Source organism: Pipistrellus hanaki (assembly GCF_964339955.1).
Source record: "Pipistrellus hanaki genome assembly, chromosome: 3".
NCBI classification, from domain to species: Eukaryota; Metazoa; Chordata; class Mammalia; order Chiroptera; family Vespertilionidae; genus Pipistrellus; species Pipistrellus hanaki.
The window spans coordinates 106,331,361-106,349,766 of record NC_140505.1 but is presented as its reverse complement, the minus strand read 5'-3'; the positions used below and the strand labels follow the sequence as shown (position 1 = coordinate 106,349,766).

The following is an 18,406-nucleotide window of genomic DNA, read 5'->3' as shown; positions in this document are numbered from 1 at the left end:
AGTCTCAATTTTGAAACATTTTGTTATTGATTATATATAAACATGTGTAAAAAAGTACACATACACGAGTCCCACCACATGTCCTACCATGTCATTTTATTTTGTTTATTTCCTTATGTAGCTTCCCTTGGCCTGGATTTTGCTGATTACATTCCCTAGGTATTTTTGACATGTTTCTGTTTCTTCTAAAATTTTTTGGTAAATTAATAGTTGAATCTAGAAGCTTGATAAGGTTCAAATATGATTTTTACACCATATTATTTTAAAATAGAGACATCTGAGACCTAAATGGGTAAAGTGCCATTTTCTATAGCTGAATTCTTCTCTATAGCTAAGCATAATTGTTCATTGTCCTCTTTTCCCCACTTCCATCTGCTACTTTATTCTTTCCTTGAATACTTATTGTGTTTAAGGCCCTGGGATAAGGTGCCAATTCTTGCCCTCAAGGAGCCTGCAGTCCAGGAGGAAAAGAACAACACAGATAACCATACCACAGAAAAATGGCATAAGTGGAATTTATACTAAGCCTTGGTGGAAGAGCACCTAAGACGATAGAAAATACTTTTACAGGATAGTGAGAAGCTAGGAAAATTCTAGGGCAAGAGGAATAGGAAAACTGAGACAAGAAAATCAAACAAGGCCAAACATGCAGCCAGCTTGTTACAAAACCTTATCTTGAGAACCAATGACACTAAGGAATGCCAGAAAGCAAGGGGGAAGGGAAGAAGAGAAGGGGAATTTTAATACCTCTTCTCCTCAACCAGAGTCTACATAGCATAAATCACCCTGGAACTGCTAAGGTAGAAAATAAAGAAGGGAGAGCCTGTCTCACTAAACAAAGAAATCATCTCTCTCTCTCTCTCTCTCTCTCTCTCTCTCTCTCTCTCTCTCTCTCTCTCTCTCTCTCTCTCCTGTCCGCCATCCCTGCCTTTCACTCTCTCTATAAATCAATGGAAAAAATATCCTTGAGAGAGGATTAACAAAAAAATAAAAAAGGATAAAAGTATTACAATGCATTGTGGGACTCATACATAGATATAAATCTATAATGATAATAGCACAGAGAGTGGAAGAATGGAAATAAACTGTTATAAGTTTTACATGCAAAATCCTATCTAATAAAAGAATAATATGCTAATTAACCATCACTCTGCTACACCCACAAGCCACACACACCAGCTAACCAGGAGTGAGCATGCAGATTAACCAAACCAAGATGGCTGCAGCCACAGAGCGATCAGGAGGCTTGGGTTTCCCTGGTAATAGAGGAAGCCAAGCTTTCTGCACAGCCTGGCGAGTCCAGGCCTCCACTCAAGGCTACAAAGTTTCAACTATAGAAGATAAATAAATCTCAACAAAAATGGCTGTGGCCACGGAGCAAGCAGTAGGCTTGGCTCTGATCAAGGCTACAAAGTTTCAATTGTAGAAGATAAATAAATTCCAGATACCAGGGCCTCAGCTTGGGTCACCAGGGGGCATGGCCGGTCTGCAAACCACCACAGGCCCCTCGCCCAGGTCACCCCACACCCTAGGAACCCTCACCCTGATCTGGGACACCCTTCAGGGCAAACCAGCTGGCCCCCACCCATGCACCAGGCCTCTATCCTATCTAATAAAAGAGTAATATGCAGATTGACCATCACTCCAACACACAAGATGGCTTCCCCCATGTGGCCAAAGATCCTGCCCCCATGTGGACACAAGATGGCCACCACAAGATGGCCAGCAGGGGAGGGCAGTTGGGAGGGACCACGCCTGCAAGGGAGGGCAGTTGGAAGCAATCAACCCTGCAGGGGAGGGCAGTTAGGGGTGACCAGGGTGGAAGAGGAGGGAAGTTGGGGGTGACCGGGCCTGTAGGGAAGGGCAGTTGCGCGAGGGACCCAGGCCTGCAGTGGAGAGCAGTTGCGGGGGGGGGGGGACCAGACCAGCAGGGGAGTGCAGTTAGGGGCAATGAGGCTGATAGGGGAGGGCAGTTAGTCATTTATCAGGCTGGCAGAGGAGTGGTTAGGGAGGTTCAGGCAGGCAGGCAGAAGTGGTTAGGGGCAATGAGAAAGGCAGGCAGGTGAGCAGTTGGAAGCCAGCAGTCCTGGATTGTGAGAGGGATGTCTGACTGCCCATTTAGGACCGACCCTCAAGGGGTCTCAAATTGGAGAGGGTGCAGGCTGGGCTGAGGGACACACACACCCATGCATGAATTTTGTGCACTGGGCCTCTAGTATTATAATATTTGAAAGTAGAAAATGAAAACTTAACAAGTATTGTAAAACCTAGAGCAACCATTAAAAAATAAATAAACATGGTGATAAAATGGAGTACCAGAAAAATACTCAATTTAAAGAAAGGCAGGAAAAGTGAACAAGAATAAAGAACAAATGGGACAAATAATAACAAAGCAAGATGGTAGATTTAACTCTAACCATACTTATAAATTAAATTAAATTAAATTAAATTAAATTAAATTAAATTAAATGTAAATGATCTAAGCACCTCCATTAAAAGACAGATTGTCAGGCTGGATTTTCAAAAAACCAGATCCCACAAAAGGTTATCTATAAGAAAAAACACTTTAAATTTAAAGATATAGGTTAAAAGTAAAAAGATGGGGGAAATGTAATGTTCCATATTAGTTTTCTGTTGCTTCCATTACAAATTAACACAAATGTAGTGGCTCAAGCCATTCAAGTTAATTATCTTACAGTTCTGGAGTTAGAAATCCAACATGGGTCTCACTAAGCTAAAATGATGGCGTCGGCAGTGCTTCACTTCTTTCTGAAATGCTCGGGGAGAATCAGTTACCTTGCCTTTTCCATATTTGAGAGGCCACCCCTTGCCTCATGGCCCCTTCTTCCATCTTCAAAGCAAATAAAGTAAGTCTAGTCCGTTTCACATCACACTACTCTGTCCATTCTTTTGTAGTCACGTCTTCCTATGACCACAACCAGAAACGGCTCTTTATCTTTAAGGATCTTACAGTTAAGTCGGGCACATCTGTATAATTCAGGACAATCTCCCCATCTCAAAGTCTTTAACTTTTTTTCTGGTATCTTTGAATTTTACTTTTTTGTTAAATTTACTGGGTGACATTGGTTAATAACATCATATAGGTTTCAAGTGTACATTTCTATGATATAATACATGATCTGTATTATATCTTGTTGTCTGTTGATGAGTTTCAGTTTAATATCCCACAAATCAGTAAAATCATATGGTTCTTAGCTTTTTTTGTGTGACTATTTTGCTTAGCATAATATTCTCAAGGTCCATCCATGTTGTTGCAAATGGCAGTATTCCATTTGCCACACTGTCCAGAGCGATTTTTCTTTTTTCTTGGGATTTTTATTTTTTCTTGACATAGGTCTGCAATGATAAAAACTTTCCTCTTATTATTGTTTTTGTTGCATCTCAGAAGTTTGGTATGTTGTATTGTCATTCTCATTTGTCTCTATATATCTTTTCATTTTCCCTTTTATTTCTTCTTTGACCCAGTAATTTTTTAGTGGTATTGATAGTGGGGAGGGGCACATAGTAAGAATAGAGCCACAGTTGTTTAATAATTATTCAAGATAGATAAGTTTTGCCGAAAGCGGTTTGGCTCAGTGGATAGAGCGTTGGCTTGCGGACTCAAGGGTCCCGGGTTCGATTCCGGTCAAGGGCATGTGCCTTGGTTGCGGGCATATCCCCGGTGGGGGGTGTGCAGGAGGCAGCTGATCGATGTTTCTCTCTCATCGATGTTTCTAGCTCTCTATCCTTCTCCCTTCCTCTCTGTGAAAAACCAATAAAATATATTTTTTTAAAAAAGTTTTCTTACAGACCATGGGAAACTAGAGGATGAAACAAGGCTGTAAAAAGATAAGATGCCTCAATGAGTCCATTTCTGATCCCTTCAGGAGTTTGCCTCAGGAATGGTGACCATTCTCCAGTCCCAGGAATGGTGACCATTCTCCAGTCCCAGGAATGGGCTGAGCTGTTTGTAACATCATAGAAGCCACCTTGTTATTGGACTTTGAGCTACTGAAGTAGCTACTGAAGGCCGGACTGCAGATCCTCCTCTCCCCCTTCACTGTGACACTCGTAGCTCAAAGCTGCATGAGGTTATCTTCTCCCTTGCCCATATATTTTCAGCCAACTGGTGAGGTGAGTCAGAACAGAATTTCCAGGGTAACTAGCCACCCTCCCCATACAGCCAGCATTATTGGAATAAATGCTCATTAAGATTCAACTCTGTCTCTGCTTAATTTGGCTCAAGTAGTGACAGTGGCCTCAGACCCATAGTCTCCAGTATCAATATGTTGTTTAGTCTCCACATAATTTTGCATTTCTATGCTTCCTTTTTGCAGTTGATTTCTAATTTCAAAGCATTGTGGTCAGAGAATATGCTTGGTATAATTTCAATCATCTTGAATTTGTTGATGCTAGTGTTGTGACCCAATCAACATATGGTCTATCCTTGAGAATGTTCCATGTGCACTGGAGAAGAATGTTTAATCTGATGCTCTGGGATGAAAGTCTCTGTAAATGTCAAGTATTTCAGATGGTCTAGTGTGTCATTTAAGGCCAATATTTCTTTATTGGTCTTTCTGATTGAATGATTTGCCTAGAGCAGTCAATGGAGTATTTAAATCCCCAACTATAATTGGGTTTTTGTCAGTCTTCCTTTAGTTCTGTTAGTAGTCCGTCTTATATATTTTGGTGCTCCCTGATTGAGTACCTATACATTGAGAAGTGTTATGTCTTCTTGATATAGTGTCCCTTTTTAATTATAAAATATCCATATTTGCCCTGGCCAGTATGGCTCAGTTGGTTGAGAGTTATCTCATGCACTAAAAGGTCACCGGTTTGATTCCTGGTCGGGGCACATGCCCAGGTTGCTGGATCAGTTCCTGGTCCAGGCTGTGTGTGGAAGGCAACTGATTCATGTTTCTCTCTCTCTCCCTCTCCATTCCTGTTTCTCTGAAATCAATAAAAACATATAAGAATAAAATAAGATGTTCATCTTTATCTCTTGTTACCTTTGTTATCTTAAAATCTATTTTGTCAGATATAAGTATATAGCTACACATGCTTTTCTGTGGATGCTATTTGCTTAGAGAATCACTTTCCATCCTTTCACTTTTGAGTCTATCTTTTTCTTTGCAGCTTAGATATGTCTCCTGGAGGCAGCATATTGTTGGGTATAGGTTTTTGATCCATTCAGCTACTATGTGTCCTTTTATTGGTGAATTCAGTCCATTTATATGAAGTCTTTAATTTTTTAAAAATATATATTTTATTGATTTTTTACAGAGAGGAAGAGAGAGGGATAGAGAGTTAGAAACATCGACAAGAGAGAATCATCGATCAGCTGCCTCTTGCACACCCCGTGCTGGGAATGTGCCCGAAACCAAGGTACATGCCCTTGACCAGAATCGAACCCGGGACCCTTCAGTCCACAGGCCGATGCTCTACCCACTGAGCCAAACCGGTTTTGGCTGAAGTCTTTAATTTTAATGGCACTTACAAAGTCCCTTTTGCCAAGTCAGGTAACATACTCACAGGTTTCCAAAATATGAACCATTTGGGAGCTACTTGCAAACATTATTTCTTCTTCTTCTTCTTATTTAATCCTCAGAACAATGACATGCTTATTGATTTTAGAGAGAGAGAAAGGGGGAGGAGAGAGAGAGAGAGAGAGAAACATTGATGTGAGAGAGAAGCATCAATCAGTTTTCCTCCCATATGCACCCTGACAAGAGGTCAAACCCAGAACCTTTTGGTATATGAAATGACAATACAACAGAGCCACCTGGCTATGTGATGCAAACATTATTAATTAGCAAGCTGGAGTAGATATCAGACAATTGTACATGAGGCACTCAGCAAAATGGACCACAATTGCACCATTTAAAAGTTCAAAAGAAATGTCAATAAATTTAAAAAGATTAAATTAGAACTCAATAATAGAAAGATTTTTGAAAGTAATGAAAAAATTATAAAATATTTGCACTGAATGAAAATGAAAACATTTCTGAAATGCATCTAAAACAATGCTTAGTGGTGACTTTAAAGCTTTTAAGTGTTTATATTTAAAAAAAAGAGAAAGGTTTAAACTCAATAATTAAGCTTCCATCGTAAGAAGATGGAAGAAGCCCGGCCAGTGTTGCTCAGTGATTAAGTATTGACCTATGAACCAGGAGGTCACAGTTTGATTCCCAGTTAGGGCATGTGCCTGAGGCTCAGTCCTCAATGTGGGTTGTGTAGGGGGCAGCTGTTCGATGTTATTTTCTCATTGTAGATGTTTCTGCTTTTTTCTTCCTCTCCATTCTTCTCTAAAATCAATTTAAAAAATGTATTTTTTAAAAGGTGAAAGAATAGTCCTGGCTAGTTTGCTGTGTGGTTAGAGCATCAGTCCATGAATTAATTCCAAGTCAATGGCATTTACCTCAGTTTCAGATTCCCCAGACCTTGTAGGGGCTAATATGGGGGGCAACCAATCAATGTGTCTCTCTCACATCAATGTTTCTCTCTCACATTGATGTTTCTCTCCCCTCTCCCTCTTTCACTCTCTCTAGAAATCAATGGGGAAAATATTCTCTGGTGAGGATTTAAAGAAGAAGGAGGAGAAAGAAAAGGAGAGGGTGGAAGAAGAGGAAGAGGAAGAGGAAGAGAATGAGCAAATAGACACAAAAGTAGGTAGAAAATGGGGGAAATATAGAGAATATGTTGGTGAAATAGAAAATGAACAAACTGCCGAAACCGGTTTGGCTCAGTGGTAGAGCATCGGTCTGTGGACTGAAAGGTCCTGGGTTCGATTCCGGTCAGGGGCATGTACGTTGGTTGCGGGCACATCCCCAGTAGGGGGTGTGCAAGAGGCAGCTGGTCGATGTTTCTCTCTCATCGACGTTTCTACAATAGCTCTCTATCTTTCTCCCTTCCTCTCTGTAAAAATCAATAAAATATATTAAAAAAAAAAGAAATAAAATGAACAAACTATAGTGAAAAAATCAATGACACATATAAATAAGTCTTTATCTAATATAATTTTCAAAATATACAAATTAGTAATATCAGGAATGAAAAAGGAGACATCATCACACAGACTACAAACATTAAAAAGCTAATAGGAAACAACTTCATGACAACAACTTTGACAGCTCAGATGAAATGGTTACATTCATGAAAGACACTTGTACACATTTCCTACTACTGCTGTTCAATTACCATAAGCATAGTGACTTAAAACAACACAACGCTATTATCTTACAGTTCCAGAAGTCAGAAGTCTAAAATAGGTTTCACCTGCCTAAAATCAAGGTATTTGCAGGATTAAATTCCTCCCTCTGGAGGCACTGAAGTAGGATCTGTCTGCCTCCCTTTTCCAACCTTTGTAGGCTACCTGCATTATTTGGCTTCTGTTTCGCAAATAGCAATTGCTTCACTCTGACCTCTGCTTCTGTTGTCACACCTTCTTTCTGACACTCTCACCTCATTCATAGACTTTGATGATCACATTAGACTCATGCAGATAATCCAAGATAATCTTCCCATTTTAAGACCTTAACTCAACCATACATTTAAAGTTGCTTTTGCCTAGTAAGGTAATCTATTCACAGGTTTTGAAGATTAAGGCACACACATTTTGGGATAACATTCTGTCTACCAGCAACACAAATTAACAAAATGGATACACAAAGAAATAAAATATTTTAATAACTCCATATCTGTCCAAGAATTTGAATTTGTAGTTAAAAATATTCCCATAAAGAAATTCCAAAATGGCAGCAGAGTAAGTGGAAGCTACACTGAAACTCCCAGGACCAAACTAGAAATACAACTAAAATTCAAGAAACCCACCCTAAAAAATCAACTGAGGACTAGCAAGAGAGAACCCTAATAACCAAGGATGGAAAGTGGAGACTGCATAGAGATAGGTAGGAAGAGTAGAGGCACAAAAGGGCTTCCTAGGCTCCCACAGACAGCAGCTGAAGTTTGGAGTGATATCTCAGCTGTGAGGGTTCCCACTGAGAATTCTGGGGTCAAAATCCAAAGTTGGGCTCCCAGCCCAGAGCACCAAACTGAGAGAGGTGCCCATATAACTTCTGGCTGTGAAAAGCAGCAGGGTTGTTGTCTGCCAGGGAAAGACAGCTAGAAATGCAGGCATCCTCTTAAAGGGCCAATACACAACATTTTGTGTGCAGCCACTCACTTTGGGCCTTAAAAAAGGTAGGGCATAGTTGACTAGAGTTGTGCAAGCAAAGCCAGAGTTGGGGCTATGAGGTTGGAGCTTGGAGGAAAGCTACCCCGGTTTCCTGTGCTGAGCTATTCCTTCACGCTGAGGAGGACATCTTTCTTCATGGACCTTTGCTATCCAGGTGGTTTTTGCCAGGGGAGAAGGCTGTTGCCCCACCCCAGTGAAAGACCTCTCCCCCTACCCCGTGGTAGCTGGAGGATAATAAAGACTGAGTGTTAATTGACTGCAGGTAGAGGAGGACCCCTGGAAGCTCTGAGTCTTTGCCTGATCTCCCTTTGGGCCTGGGCTAGGAAAAGCAGAACATGGTGCACATCTTTGTCCTTTCTAAAGACACTCAGTCCCAGCAGAGGGAGCCACAAGCTGTGGATTGCTGATAGTTCCAATCAGGGTACTCAGAGCCAGTCACAAACAGTGTCTGACATTGTCCTGCATTAGAGATTAGGAGTCACAGCAGATCTACCTAACGCAAAGACACAAACCCAAACAGACAGCTAAAATGGAGAGACAAAAAAACAACCCCCAAAATAAAGAACAAGAGATTTCTCCAGAAGAAGAGCTAAACAAAATGGAGATAAAAATTTTATCAGATATAGAGTTAGGAATCATGATGGCAAAAAATGCTCAACAGCATGCATAAAGATATAGTAACTATGAAAAAAATGGCCAGTTGGAAATAAAGAATGACATAGCACTAATAAAGAACACATTGAAAGAAATACACAGCAGATTAGGGGAAGCTGAGGATCAGATCAGTGAATTAGAAAACTGGGTAGAAAAAAAATCATTCAATCAGAGAACCAAAAGAAAAAAATTAAAAAACAGAAGGACAGCTTAAGGGAGCTATAGGACAATATGAAATGTAATAATATTCGCATAATAGAAGTACTAGATGGGGAAGAAAGTGAGTAAGGTATAGAGAATGTGTTTGAAGAAATAATGACAGAAAACTTCCCTAACCTGGTGAAGGAAAAATTCACACAAGTCCAGGAACCACAGAGAGTTCCAAGCAAGAAGAACCCAAATAGGCCCACACTCAGACACATTATAATTAAAATACCAAAAATTAAAGATGAGAGAATCTTAAAGACAACAAGATAAAAGCAATTTGTTACCTACAAAGGAGCTTTCATAAAGCTGTCAGCTGATTTCTCATAAAAAACTCTACAGGCCAGAAGGAAATGGCATGAAGTAGTAAAAGTAATTAAAAGCAAGGATCTGAAACCAAGATTACTATTTCCAGCAATGCTGTCATTCAAAATAGATGATGAAATAAAAGAGCTTCCTAGACAAAAAAAGCTAAAGGAGTTTATCATCACAAACCAGCATTGCAAGAAATGCTAAAGGGCCTGCTGTAATGAGAAGAAACACATACACACACACACACACTAGAGGCGAGATACACAAAATTTGTGCAAGAGTAGGCTTTCCTAGGAGAGGAAAAACCAAGATGGCAGCATAGGTAAACATCTAAACTGCTGCCTTGCACAACAATTTCAAAACTACAACTAAAAGACAAAACGTCTATCACCCAGAACCACGGGAAAGCTGACTGAGTGGAAGTTCTACAACTAGAAGGAAAGAGTAAAGAGCACAAGCGCTAAAAAGCGGAGGTACTGAGGCATGGGAACTGGGCTGGTGGCGGGCGACTGGGCACGCAGCTTTTATTCAACCTGCAGGGAGACAAACTCCCGATCACTCTAAAATCCAGTTTCTGGGGAGACACAGGAGACCCAGATACTTATGGGGGAAAGCTGGACTGTTGGCCATTGGGTTGGAAAGTGAGGGTGACTTTCTTGCAGAGGTGCACCCAGCAATCATTGCTTATTGCGGTGTGGGACGTGGGGACATGGAAATGCAGAGAGGCAGAGAAGGCAGAATAGCAACCATCACTGTTTGCAACACTCTAGCCTAGTGACACTCTGAGACCCTGCCCTGCCCTGAGACCTCGTCCTGCACAATCTATCAATATAAACACACCCAAGCTCACAGCAGCAGCTTTTGCATATAAATGACCTGCCCTGTCGAAGCTTAACCAAATAAACTGCAGCTCCAGTCAGACAGCTCCAAAAACCTCCAAATCCCAAGCAAAGAGGAGAAATTGTAGTTTTTGCTGTAACTCCTGCTGGGTGGCCTCAGACAGTAACTGACCTGCACCCCATTGGAGATCCAGAAACTAGTGTATCAAGTGGTCTGTGTGAGACAACACCAGATTTCAACTACTCTCATAAGAGAGACATTCAAGAGGCAGACTCAGTGAGCACCAAAGCCCCACTGGAACAAGTCTTGCCCCATAAATGTATCTCCAGCACAGGAATTCTTCTGTTATAGACACAGCCGGTCCTCACAGCCAATTGGCCTGTAGGTCGTCAATTCCACCCAGTGACTCCAACAACAATCAAGACTTAACTACAACAAGGTTGAACACACAGTTCACAAAGGGGTGAATCAAGAGTATCCACCTCAGGTAACTGGGAGGCTAACCCATTGAACCATATAGGACAACTAGCACACAAAGCCACCCTACCAACTCAGGGAAGCAATGAAAATGCCGAGACAAGGAAACAGATCTCAAACAAAAGAAATGGCGGAGAACAAATGACTGGATATTGAGTTCAATACATGGTTATAAGGTTTTTCAAGAATTTCCTAGAAAAGGCTGATAAATTTAATGAGACCCTCTAGGATATGAAAAAGGACCAACTAGAAATTAAACATACACTAACTGAAATAAAAAATATCATATAGAGACCCAACTGAAGACTAGAGGAACACAAGAATCAAGTCAACTATTTGGAATACCAAGAGGCAAAGGACACACCTCCAGAAAAGCAAGAAGAGAAGAGAATCCAGAAAGTTGAAGATAGTGTAAGAAGCCTCTGGGACAACTTCAAGCGTACCAACATCAAAATTATGGGGGTGCCAGAAGAAGAGAGAGAGCAAGATACTGAAAACCTATTGAAAGAAATAATGATTGAAAATTTCCGCCACCTGGTGAAAGAAATAGACATACAACTCCAGGAAGCGCACAGAACCCCAAACAAAAGGAATCCAAAGAGGACCACAAGACACATCATAATTAAAATGCCAAGGGCAAAAGACAAAGAGAGAATCTTACAAGCAGCAAGAGAAAAACAGTTACCGTGTTTCCCCGAAAATAAGACCTACTTACAGGTTTCCTTCTGAGTGAAATATAAGGCATCCCCCCCGAAAATAAGCCCTCCTCCCCAGGCTAAACATGAGAGATTTGGTCCACTGATTCTGAAAGAAATGGAGTCACAAGAAATTCACCAGGAAATTCAGAAATTGGATTGTTATGATGATGTTCCAGAAGATGATGACATGATTATCATTGAATAAATGAGTAAATTTTTGATACTGTAGGATTCACAGTTTGTCTGGTTTGTGTTGACAACTACCGTACCGTATACAGGTAATACATTTCCTTTATTTTCATTTAACAATAAATGTGTACCGTATTCTTCTTCATGGAAAAATAAGACATCCCCTGAAAATAAGACCTAGCGCATCTTTGGGAGCAAAAATTAATATAAGACACTGTCTTATTTTTGGGGAAACAGGGTAGTTACTTAAAAGGGAGCACCCATATGATTGTCAGCTGATTTCTCAACAGAAACTATGCAGGCCAGACGAGAGTTGCAAGAAATATTCAAAGTGATGAATAGCAAGAACCTACAACCAAGATTACTCCAGCAAAGTTATCATTCAGAATTGAAGGTCAGATAAAGAGCTTCATAGATAAGAAAAAGCTAAAGAAGTTCATCATCACCAAACCAGTATTATATGAAATGCTGAAAGGTATTCTTTAAGAAGAGGAAGAAGAAGAAAAAATAAAGATAAAAAATTTGAACAACAAATACATATCTATCAACAAGTGAATCTAAAAGTCAAGTGAATTAAAAACCCAAGGAACAGAATAAATTGGTGAATATAATAGAATCAGGGGCATAGAATGGGAATGGATTGATAATTCTCAGGGGGAAAGGGGTGTCTGTTAGGGGGATATGGGAAGAGATTGAACAAAAATCATACACCTATGGATGAGGACAGTGTGGGGGAGGTAAGGGCAGATGGTGGGTTGGGAACCCGGTGGAGGGGAGTTAAGGGGGGGAAAAAGGAGAAACAATTGTAATAATCTGAACAATAAAGATTTATTTTTAAAAATTGGAAGGAGAGAAAAAAAAAAGAGTAGGCTTTTCTTCCCCTAGCTGCCGACACTTGCTTCCCTCACAGCCCCAGCTTTGTTCAGAAGGTCATCCAAAAGGACACAGTCTAATTAGCATATTTGTTCTCTGAGAGAGAGAAACAGGCATAAAGAATTAAAATGACAATAAATCAGTACCTATCAATGTAATTACAATCTTAAATGTAAATGGATTAAGTGGTCCAATCAAAACAAAATAGATCCAAAAACATAGGAGCATGGAACAGACTGTGGAATCTCAGAGGGAAGATGGGGGAAGGTGGGTGGGAGGGATGAGATCAACCAAATAACTTTATACTTTATACATATATGCATAACCCATGGATATAGACAATAGGGTGAAGAAGGCCTGGGGCAGGAGTGGGGCAAGTTAGAGGAGCTCAATGGGGTGTGTGTGTGTGGGGGGGGATGGGGACATATGTAATACTTTCAACAATAACAATTTTAAAGGAAATGTTACAGAACCATTTAACATATTATTCCAGCCCTCAAGGAGTTTAAAATCTAGTAGGATTTGGTACAAAAAGAGAAGAGATAGGTAGATAATGGATGGATGGATGAATGGGTGAATGAAAGGGTGGTTGGGTGGATGGATAGATAGATGATAGATAGATAGATAGATAGATAGATAGATAGATAGATAGAGACAGAATGACCAGAAAATAAAGAAGGCTGCTCTCTCAAGTCACAGAAGAAATGTCTTTTTCAAATCTCAGACACTGACAAAGAGTAGCTCCTATAGCACCAATATACATACCCCAACATTTTATCTAGAAAACTAAAGAAGCAAGCTAAGACGTATGTAATCACCTCTGAAAACTGTTCAGTAAATATCCCCAAGATGGGGCACCCATGTTTGCCCAAGTCTGTGATGTCCATGAAGCTCTGTTCTGTCCAAGGTCATAAATCCATCAGTAGAACTTACATTTAGATCCTTCTGAAGAGGATACGATGTGAGATACATGTGCCTGGTCAATGGACACATCTCCCATGCAAGCCAGCATCCCTCTTCTCCGTGCCTCCTTTCTTCATGCAAATTCATGCACAAAAGAGGACAGCAGCAGAGAAGGTAGGTTGCTACTCTAAAGAGAGGAGAAAGTAAAAAACTCAAGGAAGACTGGACACTAAACAAGAGAAAACAATAGCTGGAAGACAAATTGTCTTAAAGAATCCAAGTGTTATAAAGTGACATGGAGAGACATCTGCAATACTGTCAACAACAAAAATAAATTCAAAAGAAACCTCCAGGTTGATGTGGTTTCAATGATTAATTTCCAAACATTTAGGGAAGAAACGAACTTTGACTGTTTATACCAAACACAAAAATTACACTGAAATGGATCATGGACCTAAACATAAAAGCAAAAGTGATAAAACTTCTAGAAGTAAGCATAGAATAATGTGTTTTTGACTTTGGGATAGGCAAAGAATTTTTAGATATGACACAAAAAGCACAAACTATAAAATAAAAAATGTTAAGTTTTTTTTATTGAAATATAAACCTTTGCTCTTCAAAAGTCAATGTCAAGAAAATGAAAAAGCAAACAACTGACTGGAGAAAACATTTGTAATGCATACATGTGACCAAAATTACTTTCCAGAATATATAAAGTACTCTATCTGAATATTTCTGTAATACCTATCACTTTAGCATACCAGAGATTGTGTTCATTTATAGAAAATAACAATAAATGTCACCTGATCATTTGATCTTCTAGTAATATTTTATAGTAAGATGTATTATTCTACTAATTTAACTATTACAAAACTGAGGTATACAGAAATAAATTATGCCGAACAATAAAGAATGACTCAAATATCAAAGTATAGTACACTTAGGGCCTCCCTTGTCCTGTGCCTCAGATATCATAGCATAGTACACATGGAACTCAGCTTCCTTTAAAATAGGAAGGGATGCCATACTCATGAAGCAGCTGATTTTTATTTAAGGGTCTTACTTGTTATGCACTTTTACAGAGGGGTGAGTAGGGGCTGAAGGAATTTGAGGAAACTCAGACAGAATTCTCCTCCTAAAAGATTGTGCTAAGCTGGCCACTGAGACCACTGGGTATTTGTCCAATTAAAACCCGGACACACAGCAATAACAAAGGCACTGGTCTCCTACTGCTAATGCATAAGGATCAAATCCCAGCCTGCAGGAACTCACCCCCACAGTCAGGACCAGGCCCCTGTGTAAACCTGGGCTGGTGCTCCAAACTCTGGGGAGGGGGAGACTTCCCATGGCTGCAAGCTAGAAGGGAACAGGTCCATAGCGCAGATTGGTCAGCAGAGCAGCTTTTTTACTCGGGATTGCAGGACAGCTTGGCCAGGCTCTGCCTGGCCTGTTCACCCCATGATCACAGGGTGGCTTGGACCTGGGATCTTTGTCCCATGATCATGGGACTGCTTGGACATGGGCTCTTGATCCCACAATCTCAGGGTGGCTTGGACCTGGGCAGGTGGTATGGCAGCCTGATGCTGCCTGCCCGGGTTCCCATCTCAGCTTGGATCCACCAGTGGCTTCAACCGCTGCCCCCCACTGCCTACCCATGTTCCCAACTCCATCAGCCACATAGGACCTCTGCCTCTGCCACCTGCATATGTAAGTTTACCTGCCAACTTTGCTGGGTTAATTTGCATATCACTCCTGATTGGCTGTAGCGAAGGTACAGTCAATTAGCATTTTTCTCTTTTATTAGTGTAGATTCAAGATAGGCAATATTTATTTATCTTGTCAGAAAGCATATCAGCAGTTGACTGGGGCTGAGAAGGAAAGTAATTTACTGCAATGGGGCATGAGGCTACTTTCTGCAGTGATGGAAATTTTGACTACATGGTTGTATATATTTATCAAAATTTATTGAACTGTGCATTTAAAGTGGGTGCATATTATTACATGTAAATTGTAATTCAACAAAATTGATGTTTCTCATAAAAGAAAAAACAATCCTACCTAATAAGAGTAATATGCAAATTAACCATCACCCTGCTATGCCCACCAGCCAATCAGAGTGAGTATGCAAATTAATCCCAAACAAAATGGCTGCTGCCACAGAGAGCAGGAGGGAGGCGTGGGTTTCCCCAACAATAGAGGAAGCCAAGCTTTCCACCTGCCCTGGCAGGCCTAGGCCTCCACTCCAGACTACAAAGTTTCAATTGTAGAAGATAAATATATCACAGATACCAGGGTCTCTGCTTGGGTCACCAGGGGGACATGGCCGGCCTGAAAACCACCAGAGGCCTCTCATCCAGGCCACCCCACACCGGGAACCCCCACCCTGATCTGGGACACCCTTCAGGGCAAATTAGCTAGCCCCATCTCTGCACCAGGCCTCTATCCTATCTAATAAAAGAGTAATATGCAGATTGACCATCACTCCAACACACAAGATCAAGATAGCTGCCCCCATGTGGTCAAAGGTCCTGCCCCCATGTGGACACAAGATAGCCACCACAAGATGGCCAGCAGGGGAGGGCAGTTGGGAGGGTCTATGCCTGTAAGGCAGGGCAGTTGGGGGCAATCAAGCCTGCAGGGGAGGGCAGTTAGGGGTGACCAGGCTGACAGAGGAGGAAAGTTGGGGGCAAACAGGCTGGCAGGGGAGCAGTTAGACATCAATCAGGCTGGCATGGGAGTGGTTAGGGGGTGATCAGGCTGTCAGGCAGAAGCAGTTAGGGGCAATCAGGAAGAGAGGCAGGTGAGCAGTTGGGAGCCAGCAGTCCTGGATTGTGAGAGGGATTCCAGATTGAAGAGGGTGCAGGCTAGGCTGAGGGGACCCACCCCCCCAACCCCGTGCACAAATTTTGTGCACTGGGCCTCTAGTTTTTTATTATAATAAAAGCGTAATATGCTAATTAGACCAGACATCCTTCGGGATGACCTTCCAGACAAAGCCAGGGCTGTGAGGGAAGCACTGGTTGCGGGTGCTAGATGGAAGTCAGTGCCAGCAGCCGGGGGAAGGAAGGCCTATTACTATTGCATGAATTTTGTGCATTGAGCCTCTAGTTAAAAATAAAAACACTTGGGCCCCATCATAGCAGAACCTCATGTGGGACCTATAATCTGCATTTTAAATAAGCCCCATTGGAAAATTATGTTGCAGGTTGTTTCTCTTATAGAAATAATATTGGTTTCCAAGCACCCAATTTTTAGACAACAAATCAACCATGCAAGCAAAGAAAATTCAGAAGGAAAGTAAGTTTTTATGTGCCCTCTTTCCATCCCCTCAACCTTTATTTACTCTAGCTGGAATACTGATCACTACCAAAGTATCCTACTGGGTGTTCTGTTCTTCCAACTGCTGACTCAGCTGTGGATAAGCTTTCTTCACTCATTCTTTACAAAAGGAAGTTTGCTATGAAATTAAGTGAGAGAAAATAAAAATAAAAACATATTACACGCTGGAGGAGCAGGTTGGGGGGTGGGCAGAGCCTATGGAAGCTCCACTGCTGGTGTTTTTTGTTTGTTTGTTTGTTTGTTTTGTTTGTTTGTTTTTATCAGATAAGAAAGCTGTGTTCCATGGCTGGCAATTTTTGGCAGAGCTCCCATTATTTGCAATGGGTTTTTGATGAACAAGATCTGTGGATGGGATGCCAAAGGACTTAAAGTTTCTCTCAGAAGAATACTGAAAATTACAAATATTTTTTACAAATGTTTTACAAGCATTAGGTGAACATTTTAAATTAAGACAACAAGTTATTGCCACTGCTACAGTCTATTTCAAGATATTCTATGCCAGGTATTCTTTGAAAAGTATAGATTCCATATTAATGGCTTCTACATGTGTGTTTTTGGCATCCAAAGTAGAGGAATTTGGAGTTGTCTCAAATGTAAGACTGATTTCTGCTGCTACTTGTATATTAAAAACTAGGTTTTCATATGCCTTTCCAAAAGGATTTTTTTTAATGATAAATGCTTTTTATTATTACATAATATTTAGTAGTCATGCTCAATAGGTCAACAGAAACTTGTAAATATTCTGCTAAATAATTAACTATAATACTTTTTTTTTCTTATAGGATGAACCATATATTAGAATGTGAATTGTATATTTAAGAACTAATGGATTTTTGCTTGATAGTGTAACATCCCTATAGACCTCTTTTTCTCCAGTATGTGCAGAGTATAGGTCAAGAAGACATGTTGTTTCACCTTGCATGGAGGATAGTGAATGATACTTACAGAATGGATCTTTGCCTACTGTATCCTCCTTTCATGATTGCTTTAGCTTGCCTACATTAGCCTGTGTTGTACAGCAGGAAGATACCAGATAGTAGTTTTCTGAGCTTTCTGTGGATATGGAGAATATTTTAGAAATAATTCAAGGTTATTTTAAAGTTATATGAATTGTGAAACAATTTTGATGAGAGAAAAGAGATGGCCACTATTCTTAGCAAAAGATGCCAAAATCCAAACCTCATTTGAACAGTGAAGGAGAGCAGAATCCAAATGGAAATCAGAATTCTAGCTACAGCCAATTTTAAAACATTCCTAAGAATTCTGTAGTGGACCAGTTGGAAATAAACTATTGGACAGATTTCAGTAATGTCTTCAATGTAACACAAGTAAATATGAATAGCTCGTTTCTATCAAGCATATTGGGAAGAGGCTTTATTATGCAAATAAGTTTTTCCTTATCTAATTGGATTCTAGTACATACTTGGCTAAAGGCACTTGATCATAAAAGTTTGGAAAGGTTCTAAGGGGACCTACAGATAAACATTTCAAAATTAATATCTTTTGCCTAGTATAATTTCTTCTTAATATGGATAATAATAATTGTAGTCTTTTATTAAGCCAGGAAACATGAAACATAACTTGTTTAAAATTCTCTTTGGTCATTGAAGGATCAAAAAGGAAATAAAAAGTAAAATATATGAGGGTGCTTCCCCCATCTAAAGTTAAATTTTAAAACTGTATTTAAGGAATCAAATCTTACAAAATTCTGGAAGGCTTTGGC

At 40.3% G+C, this 18,406-nt stretch overlaps 1 pseudogene across 1 annotated transcript; it reads left to right on the top strand.

Annotated features, from left to right (window-relative positions):
• The first annotated feature begins 17,068 nt into the window (after positions 1 to 17,068).
• On the top strand, positions 17,069 to 17,930 carry LOC311619688 (cyclin-C-like; annotated as a pseudogene). The gene is made up of 2 exons: positions 17,069 to 17,353; positions 17,466 to 17,930. The product of its transcript is annotated as a cyclin-C-like (transcript).
• Positions 17,931 to 18,406: the final 476 nt, after the last annotated feature.